Here is a 15,973-nt window from a genome sequence, read left to right on the forward strand (position 1 = left end):
GACAACGAATATTGATTTTATCAAAGAATACCAACAACATAACTATGGTTTTGGTCTAAGGTATTGGAAAAGGATCTAAGTATATAAGAAGGAGAAGATCAAAGGGCTAAGTGTGGAAGTAATGAATATCTTATGAAGAGTTAGATCAAAATAAAATATGCATGTTATGGTTTTTTGGTGCTTTGCTTGATCTAAACTAAGGATGCACCTAAATGGTTGATGATGGATCAGGATCATAAGACCTGAAATGAATTATCATTATGTGGTCTGATAATGGATAGTATAGATCTGATTGCTAACACATATTTTATTCTTTTAATGTTATGATCTGAGTATGTATGAAGTCTGGACTAGAAGTTATGAATTATTATTTGCAGATCTATACACTGGTTCACTTTGGTGAAGGTGTATATACATGCTGGTTAGGAACTTCGAAGTAGCGTATACATTATGAAATATGATGTTTGAAGTTGCAGTTGGTTTTGGTTGTTGATGCAGAGTTCTAGGTTCAACTCTGTGTTTTGGTGATAGTGATCTGATTGTTCAGATTGACTGATTGTGATTTTCTTCAGTGTTGATGGGTTTCAGTGATTGGTTGTATTGTAGTGGTGATTGATTTTGAGCTTCAATGTTACTGATGGGTCAAGTATGAAAATTGGATGAAACGTGGCCTTCATAATGTGTTGTCGTGTACCAGGAGTATCCAATCTGAAAATTTATGAAACATGGCCCTAGAGGAAGAGAGAAGGTCATATCCTTCTGTAGGCTAGCGCCTATGTACTAGCAAACATACTGGCTAATACAAGAGCCATGGGGTTGGAGCTCCCTTCCAGTAGCAGTTGGAGAACGAATGAAGGTTGGAGCCTTCTGTAGGTCGGCGCCTATGTATTAGTAAACATATCGACTAGTACAAGAGATAGGGGGTTGTAGCTCCCTCCTAGTAAAAGTTGGAGAACGAGAGAAGGTTGTAACCTTATGCAGGTGGGTGCCTGCGTACTGGTATGAGTATGCACCATTACAAGATTTTAAACAGGTTTTTCTTATATTAAAATAAGACAGAGGCGACATCAACAGGTGGTTTTCCTCCCAATTTGGGTTTCCACCTTAAATCTTAGTGTGCATGTGTGTTGCTTATGTGTGATGGTTTATTCTGTTATTACTACACATGGTTACTATTTAATAAAGTACTGATGCACTGATTAAAGATCAACATATGATGAATTAAATAAGTCGTAAGTTCACTGGATATACGTTGGTTGCCTTAATAACAGCTGCGTGCACACATGAGTTCCATTCACTGAAGTAGCGTATACAAATCTGATTATGAAATAAAAAATTTATTGATTTGTAAATATTGATTCACCCCCCACACCCCCCCCCAGTATTATTACCAACAATTGGTATCAAAGCAGGTCCTTTGGTAGAAGCTTCATTGCTTGAAGGAGATCTGTAGAAACAATGGGAAAGAAACTAAAGAAGAAAGTGCCTAAGAAGAAGAAGACATCTCAAAGGAACAGTGACAACAGGAGAGACAATTGGCCGTTAGGTGGAAGCAAGTATTCAGATTCAGAATCACCTCAGATTGAATATGAACAATCAAAAGAAGTAACAGGTACAAATTTTTGGTCTTTTGGTGATACTTTTCTCTGTTCATGCAATGTTGAAGATATTGAAAGTGATAGTGAAAGAAATATAGAGGCAGAAGTTAAAAGACTCACAGATAAAATTAGAGATCAACAAGATCTATTTAAAAAAGGGGAGTGTGCCTTCAAAGAAGAAGTTACAAGATTAAAATCTTAGTTGGTGGAAGGAAACAAAGTAAGGAAGCAGTACAAGGTAAAGGAAGATCAATGTCAAAAGTTGTAGGATGAAGTGACATCATTAAGAAATTTAGTAAATGAAAAGAGTACAACAATCAAGAGACTTAAAGATAGACCCATTTACTATGAAGGTCTTGAAGCTGAGATCATCTCTCTAAAAGAAGATCTTGAAAATTCAAATAAGCAGAATGAAGAACTACCTCAAGCAGATGAAGAACAAGAAAATGAGATTCTCAAATTAAGGAAACAAGTGGAAGAAGGAAGAAAGGCTAAAGAAATCATGAAGAAGCAATATCTGGTAAAGGAAGAGCAATATCAGGTTGAAGAAAATATCTTAAAAGGTAAATTAGGAGAAAAGGATAACTTGTCACGATTTCAAGATAGTACTAAGATTTTGGGTAATATTCTTAGTAGTCAAAGGTATCCTATCATCAAAACTGGTCTTTGTTTTCATGAAATTGTTGGAGGTGAATCTAGCTCACAAGATGAGGCAATGAACTCTAATGCAAATTATGAAATGATCAACCAGGAGATAAGAGGTTAACCCCATCAACGACTAAGGAAAGAAAGTATTCAAAGAAAATCATTTACTCCTAACTATGGAAGTGATAATCGGTTCTTTCCTCTGATGAATAATGTTGAATGTTTTAGATGTCATAATTTTGGACATGTTGCAGCTAGATGCAGAAGTAGAATGGTTCAAGAAAATAACTGTCGCACAGAAATATCATCAGCTTCCAGGTACTTTAAGGGTTATTATGATGCAATTGTTGTCCTTAATGGCAACTCACATATATGATGAATGATGGTAGTTCACAGTGCAACAGGTTAACAACAAAGGATTACATATAAGACTCCAAAGATTGAAGAAAGAGAATGGTTTAAGAAGTATACACTAGTTCACCTTGTCCAATTAGCGTATACACACGGGTTCACGGAACAAAAGGAGCGTATACGTATGCACACACTTTCACAGAAGGAAAAGCACGTATGGGATGGAACATTAAGGATAATGAATACCAGGGGTTCCTACCATGGTATTGACCCATGGTAATGGTCACGAGAACGAATATTGATACCATCAAAGAATACCAGCAGCATAATTATGGTTTTGGTATGAGGTATTGGAAAAGGATCTAAGTATGTAAGAAGGAGAAGATCAAAGGGCTAAGTGTGGAAGTAATGAATATCTTATGAAGAGTTAGATTAAAAGCAAATATGCATGTTATGGGTTTCTGGTTCTTTGATTGATCTGAACTAAGGATGCACCTAAGTGGTTGATGATGGATCAAGATCATAAGACCTACAATGAATTATCATTATGTGGTTTGATAATGGATAGTCTAGATCTGATTGCTAACACATGTTTTATTTTTTAATGTTATGATCTGAGTATGTTTGAAGTCTGGAGTAGAAGTTATGAATTATTATTTGCAGATATATACGCTAGTTCACCTTGGTGAAGGCACGTATAAACACTGGTTAGGCACTTCGAGGTAGAGTATACATCATGAAATATGATGTTTGAAGTTGTAGTTGGTCCTGGCTGTTGATGCAGAGTTCTGGGTTCAGCTCTGTGTTTTGGTGATAGTGATCTAATTGTTCAGATTGATTGATTGTGATTTTCTTCAGTGTTGATGGGTTTCAGTGATTGGTTGTATTGTAGTGGTGATTGATTTTGAGCTTCAATGTTATTGATGGGTCTAGTATGAAAATTGGATGAAACGTGGCCTTCATATTGTGCTGTTGTGTACCAGGAGTATCCAGTCTGAAAATTTATGGAACGTGGTCACTAGAGGAAAAGAGAAGGTCGTAGCCTTCTATAGGTCGGCACCTATGTACTGGTAAACATATCGGCTAGTACAAGAGCCAGGGGGTTGGAGCTCCCTTCTAGTAGCAGCTGGAGAACGAGTGAAGGTTGGAGCCTTCTATAGGCCAGTGCCTACATACTAGTAAACACATCGGCCAGTACAAGAGCTAGGGGTTGTAGCTCCCTTCCAGTAGAAGCTGGAGAACGAGATAAGGTTGTAGCCTTCTGCAGGTGGGTGCCTACATACTAGTATGAGTTTGCACTAGTACAAGATTGTAAACAGGTTTCTCTTATATTAAAAGAAGATAGAGACGACATCAGCAGGTGGTTTTCCTCCCACATTGGTTTTCCACCTTAAATTTTAGTGTTCATGTGTGTTGCTTATGTGTGATGGTTTATCCTGTTATTACTGCACATGGTTACTATTTAATAAAGTAATGATGCACTGATTAAATATCAACATATGATGAATTAAATAAATCATAAGTTCACTGGATATACGCTAGTTGCCTTAATAACAGTTGTGTGCACACACAAGTTCCATTCACTGAATTAGCGTATACAAATCTGATTATGAAATAAAAAAGTCATTGATTTGTAAATACTGATTCACCACCCCCCCCCCCCCCCCCCCCACCAGCCCCCTCTCAGTATTATTCCCAACAAACTTTAGTCTCTAGGTGTTAGGGTTTCTACACATTACATTTTTTTTTTGTACATTACAGATTTCATTCTACCAAGGGTTAGTCCCAGCTATCAAACTTGGTTTAAGCTTACATTTTTATTCTTGGGCTTAAAAACCTTACACAAATGTTGATATACTATTGAATAATTCTAGTTACTGGAGTTTAAGGGTCATGACCCTCCTAGCTTTACAAAATACAACTGTTAAACAAGTTTTCTATATAAGAAACAAATGACACTTAGTTTTGAGTTTTTCTTTTTCCTTGAAATTTAAATATGTTATTATTTGACATGGGATATTACAGATATTTCTCTTTCTGAGATTCTGTCAACAGTTTGATTACATTATAGACACTATAATGTTGTTTTTTCCTTAAGATATGATACTATGTCATTCATTTCCTGAATAATTTGATTTTACTTATTTTTCTAAAGAGAGACTACTTTGTTCAATTTGTTCTATGTTTTTTTTCCTTTACTACTTAGTTTCTCCTTGTAGATTCTAAGGATAGTTTTACACATGGTCTTGCCTCATCCATTTTACCATCTAAAATTGCAAGGTTCTCTTGCAAAACCCTCAAGTGAGGGTTGTTCCTTCCTTTTCCTGCTTTATTTATGTTTTCATAAAATTATTTTGAGCAGTGCCCATACCTCTATTCTATTTCTCGGACTGCATCAAAAATTTGGTTTCACTACCCATCAATTGATGCTAACTCAGAACAATCATAAATCTCTGCTCAATGACTAAAATCTTCTAGTTTCATTTTGGCGATCTTTTCAATACTCATCTAATACTCTGTTGTAAGATTTCTCTAGTTAAAAATGTTTTCCTTACCATTCCTATGGTTCGACTTGTTCCCTACAGGTCTTGTACAAATAATTGACACTAACATGCATATACCTTAACTAGGTCCTTCTGCTTCACTAGAAGATGTCCCATATTTAGAAAGAAAAACTTCTCTATCCCCACAAATTTCTCTTCTTATGATAATTTACCTCTATAAATTTCCACATCACACATTTTTTAAGTTTTCTATTCATAGCCATTTCTACTATAACACCTACTAGCAAGAAAGGAACAAGAACTTATCTTGGAAATATTTTTGTGAATTACTCCATAGAGGCTATTTGAACCACCCATCCATAAGCTAAATCCTTTTTTTAGCTTCCCCATAGCTATTATTCCTTCATGCAAAAGTAATTATACCCTTTTACAAGCCACTAGCTTCTCTGCTTATCTATAGCAGGAAATTGTCTCCTAATTGGGTTCGTCGACCTTTATCTCCCATTGGTGCAAGACAATTACTATCTTTCTCTCCTACAACAACTTCCTGTAAGGGTACCAGATGAACAACATTTATCTCCAGCCATTCATAAATTTAGGTTCCTCTATTCGAACTTCCTCTCTAATTCGTTGGAATTTTTTCTCTAGCCAATGTTATGGTGCTCTTTTTCTTTCCTCTCCTCCTTCTTGAGAAGGAAAAATTTGGGCCCTCAATGTGGAATTTCCCCTTTGTTATTTCCCTTTCTTGGGATATAACTGATTAAATGTTTCCATTCTGACTAAAGGAATCTTAACTCTTCGAATAACCTTTTGCATTATCTCAAATGCAATTATTACTGCCATCATCAAATCATTTATCATCATCATCATCATCATCATATATATATATATATATATATATATATATATATATATATATATATATATATATATATATATATATATATATATATCCTAAAACAAGAAACATGTGATTTAGTAATTATTAAAAAAAATTAACAACATAAATTTCCTATAACTCAAATTTGTCCAAATTTATCATTCAACAAAAACTTTAACTAAATATTTCTCAAGTCATAGATATTACATTCCAGTTCCTTTCCTAATAATATATACAAATTACTACTTTTATTAGATTCACAGTTTCTCTTTTAACCCAAAGTTAAAAGTTATAATTAAAGTTACAAGGGATATTACATGTTGATTGCTAAGATCTAGCTATCTAGTGGCATTATATTGAGTGAAAGTCAATTATTTGAGCTCTAGTCTAGAATAGGGTCAACATGAGTTCAACTGAGTAGTTGTAACTGTCATTAACTCATTGGTCTCTCGTTAACTAGTCAATTTACTAAAAATAGTCCTAATCATGCATGCAATTTGAATTTCCTAGTGGAGTGGAGGAAAAAGGCATAATTGTAATCATTATCATATCTTAGTGAGTGTACAGAGTTTGCATTGCATGGGTGAGCTAATTCTCTTCGGATTTGCATAAGAAAATATGAGCTTCCCTATTTTTTAGGAGTAGGAATTGTGCAAGGAAATAGGAGGAAGCATGAGGCCTATTTTGTCTAAGTATTGGGCAGAGCAGGCTCAGGAGGAGGAGATCAATATTGCAATGCAAGTTGAGTTTCAACAATTGAAGTTGTCACTATAATAAATAAGAATTCCCATCTAATATAATAAAAAATAGAGAAGGGGATTTTCCCAGTTAGGTTCCCCATAAAAAATTGTGTTCGTTGTGATTGAATGATTGTATGTGTTGCTATTGTAAGTTTTCCCTTCTACAGATTGAGTAGAATAATTTTGTGTCTATTTTTTCAGTATGAATTCATTAGTAGCTGCAAATTTTGAGTCATTTCTACATGGTATCAGAGCTATTGAAAAATGCATAGAAACCAGGTTCTTGATAATCTCTCAAAGAAATTTCGAATAACATATTTGTGATGCAGGTTTTTATTCAGTGCAGGAACAATGTATTTCAATGGATTGAAACTTGAGTATGCATTGGAGATAGCTTTGAATTTTTTTGCATGGAAAGATAGTATGGGAGTTGTGTTGGATGGAAATAGAGCATTGGAGTACACATAAACTGATATTCCAAAACCAACAATATCATATGCACAACAACTAGCTAAATGGAGAAAAGACACAACAAAAGCTAGGAGGATTGTCCTAGAAGGAGTCAAAGATCATGTCGTTTAGAATTTTCATGGAAAGGAGACTCCATTTTCAATGTGGAAAACTCTCACATACCTATTCCAAATCAGTAGTGATCCCAGGAAGCTGGCATTGAGAGATAAGCTCTAGAACATTTGAATGGGTAAAAATGAAATTGTTGTTCAATACCTATCTAGATTCACTCAGGTGAGAGATGGACTTTGAGGAGTAGGAGACATTGTGCCATCATATGAACTTGTGATCTTAACACTCCTTGATCTACCAAAGTCATAGCACAACTATCGAGATCCAGTTAACTGAAGAGACAAGCTCCTAGATTAGGAGAGACTTTGGTATGACTTGGTGCAAGAGGAGATTATAAGAAATATTAGAGATGGAGTCACATCCAGAACTGATGAGGAAGAAAAAATTTCTTTAGTAGGAAAAGGAAAGAATTCCCAAGGCAAAGTAGAATCCATCCAAAACTGTGGTAAGAAGAAATATCTCAGTAAAATGAAATTCTTTCACTGTCATGAGTATGGAAACTATGCAACCAAGTGTCCACATAAGAAATCCAATAAGAATCTTGAAGCAACAGCGAAAGGAGATGCTCTCACATCATAATTCTAGTTGGATTTCACCCTCATTGCATACATGGGAAGTACTGTACGAGGTAGTGTATGGTAATTAGACTCTGGTGCTTAACTTCACATGAAGGGAAATAAGGAGTTCTTCAGTAGCTTAGATGAGAAGGACCTAGAACTACACATAGAACTTGGAGATGATGGGAGGTATAGTACCAAAGGGATTGGCACTGTCACCTTTAAGAGGGAGTTAAGCTCCCATCTTCACCTACAAAATGTAATGTATGTGCTTGGTCTGAAGAAAAATATAGTTTGTGTAGCTATACTGGAACACAAAGGATATGATGTGGTGTTTAGTAGAGAGAAGGAATATCTAAAGTATGTTGGTTCTGGATAGGTTAAACAAATTTGTGTTCAGGTTAAAAATATCTACAAGCTAGAGGTGGGTGCATGTGCTGCATTGAGTAGCAAGGCATAACATGTTCAGGGTCGAGATGTTGGAGAGATTTGGCATAGGTGCATGGGACACCTACACCATGGAGCTTTAAAAATAATGCAACAAATCACCACCATTGGACTTCCAAAATGCACCCTTGATCAACATGATGTTTTCAAGGGATGCACTCTTGGAAAATATGTTAAATCCTCCTTCCAGGGTCGAGACAGAAACACTGAAGCCATCTTAGAGTGAGTTCACTTAAATGTGTGTGGACCATTTTCCATAGTCTTAACTGCAAAGCACAAGTATTATGTGATCTTCATAGATGAATTTTTTCGAAAATGTTGGATTTATTTCATGAAGAAGAAAGATGAAGTTTATTCAAAGTTTGTTGAATTTAAAGTCTTAGTTGAAAATGAGGCTAGAAAGAAAATTAAATCCCTGAGAAGTGATAATGGAGGAGAGTATGTGTCTAATCAAAGAATTATGTGCCAAGAAGGGTATTATAAGGGAGTTGATTTCACCCCACAACCCACAAAAAAATGGGGTTGCAGAGAGGAAAAATAGAATTAGTTTAGGAGCTACTAGAACAATGTTGCATGACCAAGGATTGCCAATTTCCCTATGGGAATAAGCTTGCAATAAAGTTGTTTACTTGCATAATAGGAGCCCTCACAAAATTATTGGAATGATTACACTTGAAGAGGCTTTCACTGGGAGGAAACCATATGTATCCCACTTTCACATTTTTGGATCCATAGTCTATTGTCATGTCTCCAAAGATAGAAGGAAAATGTTGGAGCCCACTGCAGAGAGGGGGATATTTGTAGGCTATATTGAGACACCTCATATTTACTAGGTGTACATGCCCTCACTTAGGATGATTGTTATGAGGAGGGATGTGAGATTTGATGAGGAGAAATCCATGAGGAGTTCTCTAGAGTGAGAGATGAGCATACCATTAAAGGAGGAGCTTCTAGTTCCAAAGGATGAGCCTCAGTCAGATCCACAGAGTCAGATCTTGCTCAAAGGTAAGAGGACATTCCAGGAGGATGATGTGGAGGAGCAGAGAGGTGGCTAAGTGGAGGAACCTACTCACACAAAGCCTTCTAGAGAAGGGAGGAAGAGGACCAAAATGGTTGACATATTGGTGTAGGAATCTCATGAGCACGTTGGAGCTCCTAGTTCCTCTCGCAGAAAGAGGATATCACGAGAAACATATACAAGATATATGGAGCTCATGTCAGAGTTGATTAATTCAGAGCCATCTTCTTTTGAAGAGGCAGTTTCTCAGCAGGTGTGGGTATATGTCATGGTGGAGGAGTATGACTCCATCAAGAAGAATTATGCTTGGGAGGTTGTGCCTAGACATGAGGGAAAATATATTATTGGCTCAAGATGGGTGTATGAGGTGAAACATGCAACTGATGGAAGTGTTGAGAAGAACAAGGCCAGATTTGTCGCTAAAGGCTTCTCACAAGTGGAGGGGATTGATCATGAGACATTTTCCCCTGTGGCAAGATAATCAACTATCATGACCATACTTGCATAATTGGCATCACGGTTTGGGTGGAAGATCCACCAAATGGATGTTAAGACTACCTTCCTCAATGGAGAGGTTGAGGAAGAGATCTACATTGAGAATCCTGAGGGGTTTGAAACCTTTAGTAGGGAGAGATGTGTGTGTATGCTCAAGAGAGCCCTCTATAGTCTCAAGTAAGCACCTCATGCTTTGTACACTCACATAGATTCTTATCTTAGTTAATTGGGCTTCACTAAGGGTGAAGCAGATGCCAATCTCTACTATATTATGGTAGATGGCAATATGCTCATCTTATTTCTCTATATGGATGATTTGATATTGACAAGAGATGACGAGTTGATCCAACCTTGTAAGGAGGACCTTACAAGAGAGTTCGAGATGAAGGATATGGGTTTGATGCACTACTTCCTTGGCTTGGAGGTGTGGAAGGGTGATGGAGAGATATTTGTTGGATAGGGGAAGTACACCTTTGAGATCCTTCAAATATTCCATATCCAAGATTGCAAACCCATCGATACTCCTCTAAGTACTAACTGGAGGAAAGAGGATACTTCTACAGGGGAGGCAGTAGATGGTACTATCTATAAATAGTTGGTGGGGTCCTTGATGTACTTAGTGAACACAAGGCCTGATATTTGTTTTGCAATGAATCAACTTAGTAAGTTCATGGTGGAGCCTTCCAAGCTTCACTAGAAAGCAACAAAACATATTCTAAGATACCTCAGAGGCACAAAAGACTTTTGTTTATGGTATAGGAAGACTGATGGAGTGAAGCTCCAAGGCTTCACAAATGCAGATTGGGTAGGGAGTCCCTCAGATAGGAAGAGCACATCGGGAACAGTCATCAATGTTGGGTCAGCAACAATTTCTTGGTGTAGCAGGAAACAAAGATCTGTAGCACTCAAATCAGCAAAGGTAAGGTATATGGTTCCTAGTCAAGAAATATGCAAGGCTTTGTGGATGAGGAAGATATTGGTTGGTATCTTCATTCATGGGATGTAGCCTACATTGATCCACTATGACAATCATAGTTGTATAAAACTATTTGAAAATCCAGTGTTTCATGATAGGTCCAAGCATATAGACGTCATGTACCATGAACTAAGATATTGTGTGTAGAGGTGTATTATTATGTTACAATACATTCCTACAGAGGAGAAGGATGCAAACATCTTAACAAAGGATTTGTTAGGAGGCAAGTTCGAGTTCCATAGGAGTAGGATTGGGGTTGTTCAAAACCCTTTTCTTGCTAAGAGGGAGTGTTAAATTGTAGCAAAAAAATGCTTCATTTGACTTGTGCCTTAGTCAAATGGAGAAATTTGAATTTCCACTTCAGCAGGATGACTTAAGTTGCAGTTAGTAGGAGTAACATGGCCAAATCACTCAGTTAAGTCAGTCAATTTGAGTTTGTGGGAAAGAAGTAGAGTTATGCATGAGTTGATTGCTAAGATCTAGCTATCTAGTGGAGTTATATTTAGTGAAAGTCAATTATCTAAGCTCTAGTCTAGAATAGAGTCAATATGAGTTCAATTGAGTAGTTGTAATTGTTGTTAACTCACTAATCTCTTATTTAACTAGTCAATTTACGAAAAGTAGCACTAATCATGCATGTAATTTGTATTACTTAGTGGAGTGGAGGAAAACAACATAATTGTAATCATTATTGTATACTAGTGAGTGTACAGAGTTTGCATTGAGAAGGTGAGCTAATTTTCTTGGGATTTGTGCAAGGAAATAGGAGCTTCCCTATTTTTTAGGAGTAGGAATTGCGCAAGGAAATAGGAGGAAGCATGAGGCCTATTTTGCCTAAGTATTAGACAGACCAGGCTTAGGAGGAGGAGATCAATATTGCAATGCAGGTTGAGCTTCAAGAATTGAAACTGTCATTGTAATATATCATTGTTCTCATTTGATATAATACAAACAGAGGAGGGGTTTTTCCTAGATGGGTTCCCAAGTTAAAAATATGTTCATTGTGACTGAATGATTGCATGTGTTTCAATTGTATGTTTTCCCTTCCACAGATTGAATAGAAGAAATTTGTTTCTATTGTTTTTAGTTTGAATTCATTAGCAACTGTAAATTTTGAGTCATTTCCACAAACAACATCTATATATTATCAAAATAAATTATTATCTAACCACTCTATCATATTAATACACAATAAATGATTATTTAATTTAAAAGAAAAGAAAAAGACGACAAAACAAACCAAACCTAAAGATTCATGAGCTTTACTCATTCATGAAATATACTCTCACACCTTGAAAAGGTTGATAGTATGTCATCTACCTTTTCACCTATCCTGAATAGAAAAGGGTGTTGAATTTCCTATTGAACTTAGCCTAAGCGAAAGGATGTTCAAAATTGGAAATGACCCAATTATGTATGTTTATTTAGGATGTCTTATCATCAAGGATTGCTTTAGCCCATCTAAATTTCCACTCCACGTGGAAGTCGGTTTGGTGGATTTGCGAGTAAAATCTTTATCATCCAAGTTTTCTCATCGATAAGTAGATGAAGGTGAGGTTGAGATTAGGTTTAACTTATTATGTTATTTTTTCCATATAGTGTACTTTTTATTGATTTTAAATAATAAAATATATTTATAAATTAGTAAAGTACAAATTGTGACATAAGAAGTACTTCCCTATCTTCTTTAAATTATAAAGGTAAAAGTATATATTAGTGGCAACATAAATGCACATTTTTATTATGACTATTATTATTTTGTTTGGTTGAAATAAAGTGATCCAAAATGGGTTATTGACAAAGAGATGGTTTATTCAAATGGAATGATTAATATTTTGGTCAAACTTATGTTTAAAAATAAATATTGAAACACTATAGTGACCTTGCCTTGAAGTTTTAAGAAGTCTAAAAAAAAATTGACTAAGAAAAAGATATATTGAATAGGGTGTGCAGAAGAAAAGCTTGGAGTTGAAGTCTAACTTTTCATTTTGCATCAAGATGAGACCTGGGCTAGGAAAAAGGCATGTAGATGACACCCATGCAAAATTTTGTAGGAGGCAAGACTACCGTTCCAAAACACATCCTCCATCCACACTGAAGAAGGAAAAGCAAAGAAAATGGGATTTGGTAAGTAATGCAAAGGGAATAATGAACACAATTTGTGGAGCACATGCCTCACTTTCCCATTTCGCATCTCACATAATGCTTCATTCTGTATTTTTCATAGCTTAGGATAACATCCTGCACTTTTTGATAACATTAGGGAATATGGAAAAAGACGTAATACAACATGGAAAAGAACATATGGTGAGCTAAGGACCTAAATATACCTAGTAGGATACCTCCCAACAAATAAAAAATCCACATGGTATCCATCTGGGTGCTCAAAACCCTTAAAGAAAATAGTTGTAACATCTTCTATGTAGTAGGAAAACAATTACAATCAAGGGTTTATGGCAATGTAGATGTGGAGTTTGGACACATATTTTTTTAGCAACACTTCATGTTCTATGAGGAAGAAGTATTACCAAAGAAAGGCCACATAGAAGTAGTTTGATGTTGGATAATGGGAGTTTAATGTTTTTGAAGACAAAGTGATTGGAATGTGGAAGCTTTGCATGTTAAAGGCGGAAAATAAGAAAGAAATATGTTCATAAATTGGAGGAAAAAGAGGATTTTGACTAGTATGTCCATGAAAAATGAAAGTTGTCCCTAAACCAAAAAATAGAACTCTATCTAAATACCCTAAGGGAGTAAGAATGCACAATTTCTCTGATTGAAAGTGTGTAGCTCCAGTTTGTAATAAATCTTGAGAATAAAAAAAGATTCAAAAAATAAATCCATCTCTTACAATTACAATTTGCAAACATTTTGCAATCAACTATATAGATCATGAAGACCTGCATTTATAATAAAAAAAATACACACCTTCATCATTGAGGGTTTGAACCAACAATGCCATAAGAAGTTCCTTAATAGTGCACCCTATTTCCAATTAATCTACACCCCGTGGGATTTTTAAAATTGAAGGACATGGGGGTGGGCTTTGATCCACTTATGTGTGCATAGGTCATCAGGCTATTTAATATAATTGACCACTATATTAAGGTGTGTCATGACTTCAAACTAGATCCTCATGAGAATTGAACCTTGCCTAACGGTGAACAACTCCTTAATATCCACCATTTAATCCAACCTCTTTACACAATAACCCTTTAAATACTAAACTCTAACCAACATCCTACATAACTACTCCAAATTTTTAAATATTAAACATTAAAATTTGTGTACAAACAATCTCTATTTAAATGATGAAAGATATTAATTGATAAAAGATATCTATCGAAATTGTTTATTAAATTAAAAAAACAATCTTGAAATTATTTAAACATTCTCTTTAATAGTTAATAATTAATTTATAAAAGACTAAATGACTTCTTTAATTCTAATAACTAATTGCTTAGTAGGGTGATTAAATTGTTTATTAAATTAAAAGAACAAAACATTCTCTTTAATCCTTAATAATTAATTTATAAAAGGCTAAATGATTTCCTTAATTCTAATAACTAATTGCTTAGTAGGGTGATTTTATGTTGATCTTTTAGCTCCATATGTGATATTAAGGAATATTTTTTTTCCAAAAAAATAAATTTTCATTTCTATAAATAGATATTCAAATTTCCATTTATTAAAAAATAATGAGAGATTCAAAAACCTTTTTTTGGTAATAGGAAATACTTAATCTCTAATTTCCATTTATTAAAAAATAATGGGAGATTCAAAAACCTTTTTTTGTAATAAGGAAATACTTAATCTCAAATGAAACTTTGATGAGGTTCAAGAAAATAACATTATGTTATTAGTATCATTCGTTGAGAGTCATTTAATTATTAAAAAATGTAAATTTGTATAAAAGATTGTGCTCTTTTTTAGAGGTGAACCAACAATGAAATTATAGTTTCTGTTCTTCAAAGTGAACCAAACTAAAAAAATTGGAAAAGGTACAAGTTATTAGCGTTAGGATTTTTGAATATTTTTACAGTTGTGGAGAGTCTATCAACCTTTGAATTCTACTTCGTAGAGCATTGTGTGGGAAAGAGATGTGAAAAAACATGTTATTCTTTTGATATCTTGAAAAGCCAGTAGAAAAGAGTAGTTTTGCAGAGAGGATACTTCAATCATCTAGTTGATTTTAAGAAGAGAGTCTCGATCAATGTGAAGCTTTGAGATGGGTTTTTCTCTAGTTTAATGAAGGTGATCTTTAGGGCCATTATATTACTAAAGTTTATTGTAGTAGGATACAAACACATTAAGAAGGAAATATATATAAAAGTTTAAAAAAAAGATAATCATTCTTATTCTCCCTACTGAAATGTGGGTTTGTGTTGATCCATCAAGAAAAGCTTGTGGGGAGCATGGGTGGTCCTTTTGGATCTTGTGAGCCTGGTGAGGGTTTTGGAATAAAAAAAAATTGCTTAGTAAAGCTGCAAGAATGGCCAAACTTTACATGTCACAATGAGTTGGGGAGCATGGGTGGTCCTTTTGGATCTTGTGAGCCTGGTGAGGGTTTTGGAATAAAAAAAAATTGCTTAGTAAAGCTGCAAGAATGGCCAAACTTTACATGTCACAATGAGTATAGGAAGGGTAGGAATAGTAAAAAAATGCATGATTTCAAACTAACCATGCCCCTTGGGCCACAATCAAAAGAATATCTATGTATCCTTTTGTTCTTACATTTGAGTGCCAAGATTTTAAAGCCTCTTATATTGAGTGGCTAACCTAGAGGAAATTGGACCCCACTGCCCTAATAATTTATAACCAAACATTTCTTATAAAGGGGTAGTCACAAAAAGATGTTGGTTTGATTCACGGTCACTTTTACATAAACTACATCTTCTTAGTTCTATAAAGTTCCTTCATTGAAGACGATCCTAGGTGGGAACTATATTGTGAAAGAGAACCCACACCATCACTTTTACATAAACTACATCTTCTTAGCTCTATGGAGTTCCTTCATTGGAGATGATCCTAGGTGGAAACCATCTTGTGAAAGACAACCCACATAAAAAGTTTGGCCTTCACTGGGAATTTTAACTTCCATAACTTTTTGCCCCGTGGGGAGAGGGTCTACTTTATTGTTCAAAATTGCAATTTGATAACCTATCTTTGGACTATATCCA

The sequence above is a fragment of the Pinus tabuliformis genome, chromosome 3_1 (assembly GCF_031772625.1).
Source record: "Pinus tabuliformis cultivar Carrire ecotype Pingquan chromosome 3_1, CPIR1, whole genome shotgun sequence".
NCBI classification, from domain to species: domain Eukaryota; kingdom Viridiplantae; phylum Streptophyta; class Pinopsida; order Pinales; family Pinaceae; genus Pinus; species Pinus tabuliformis.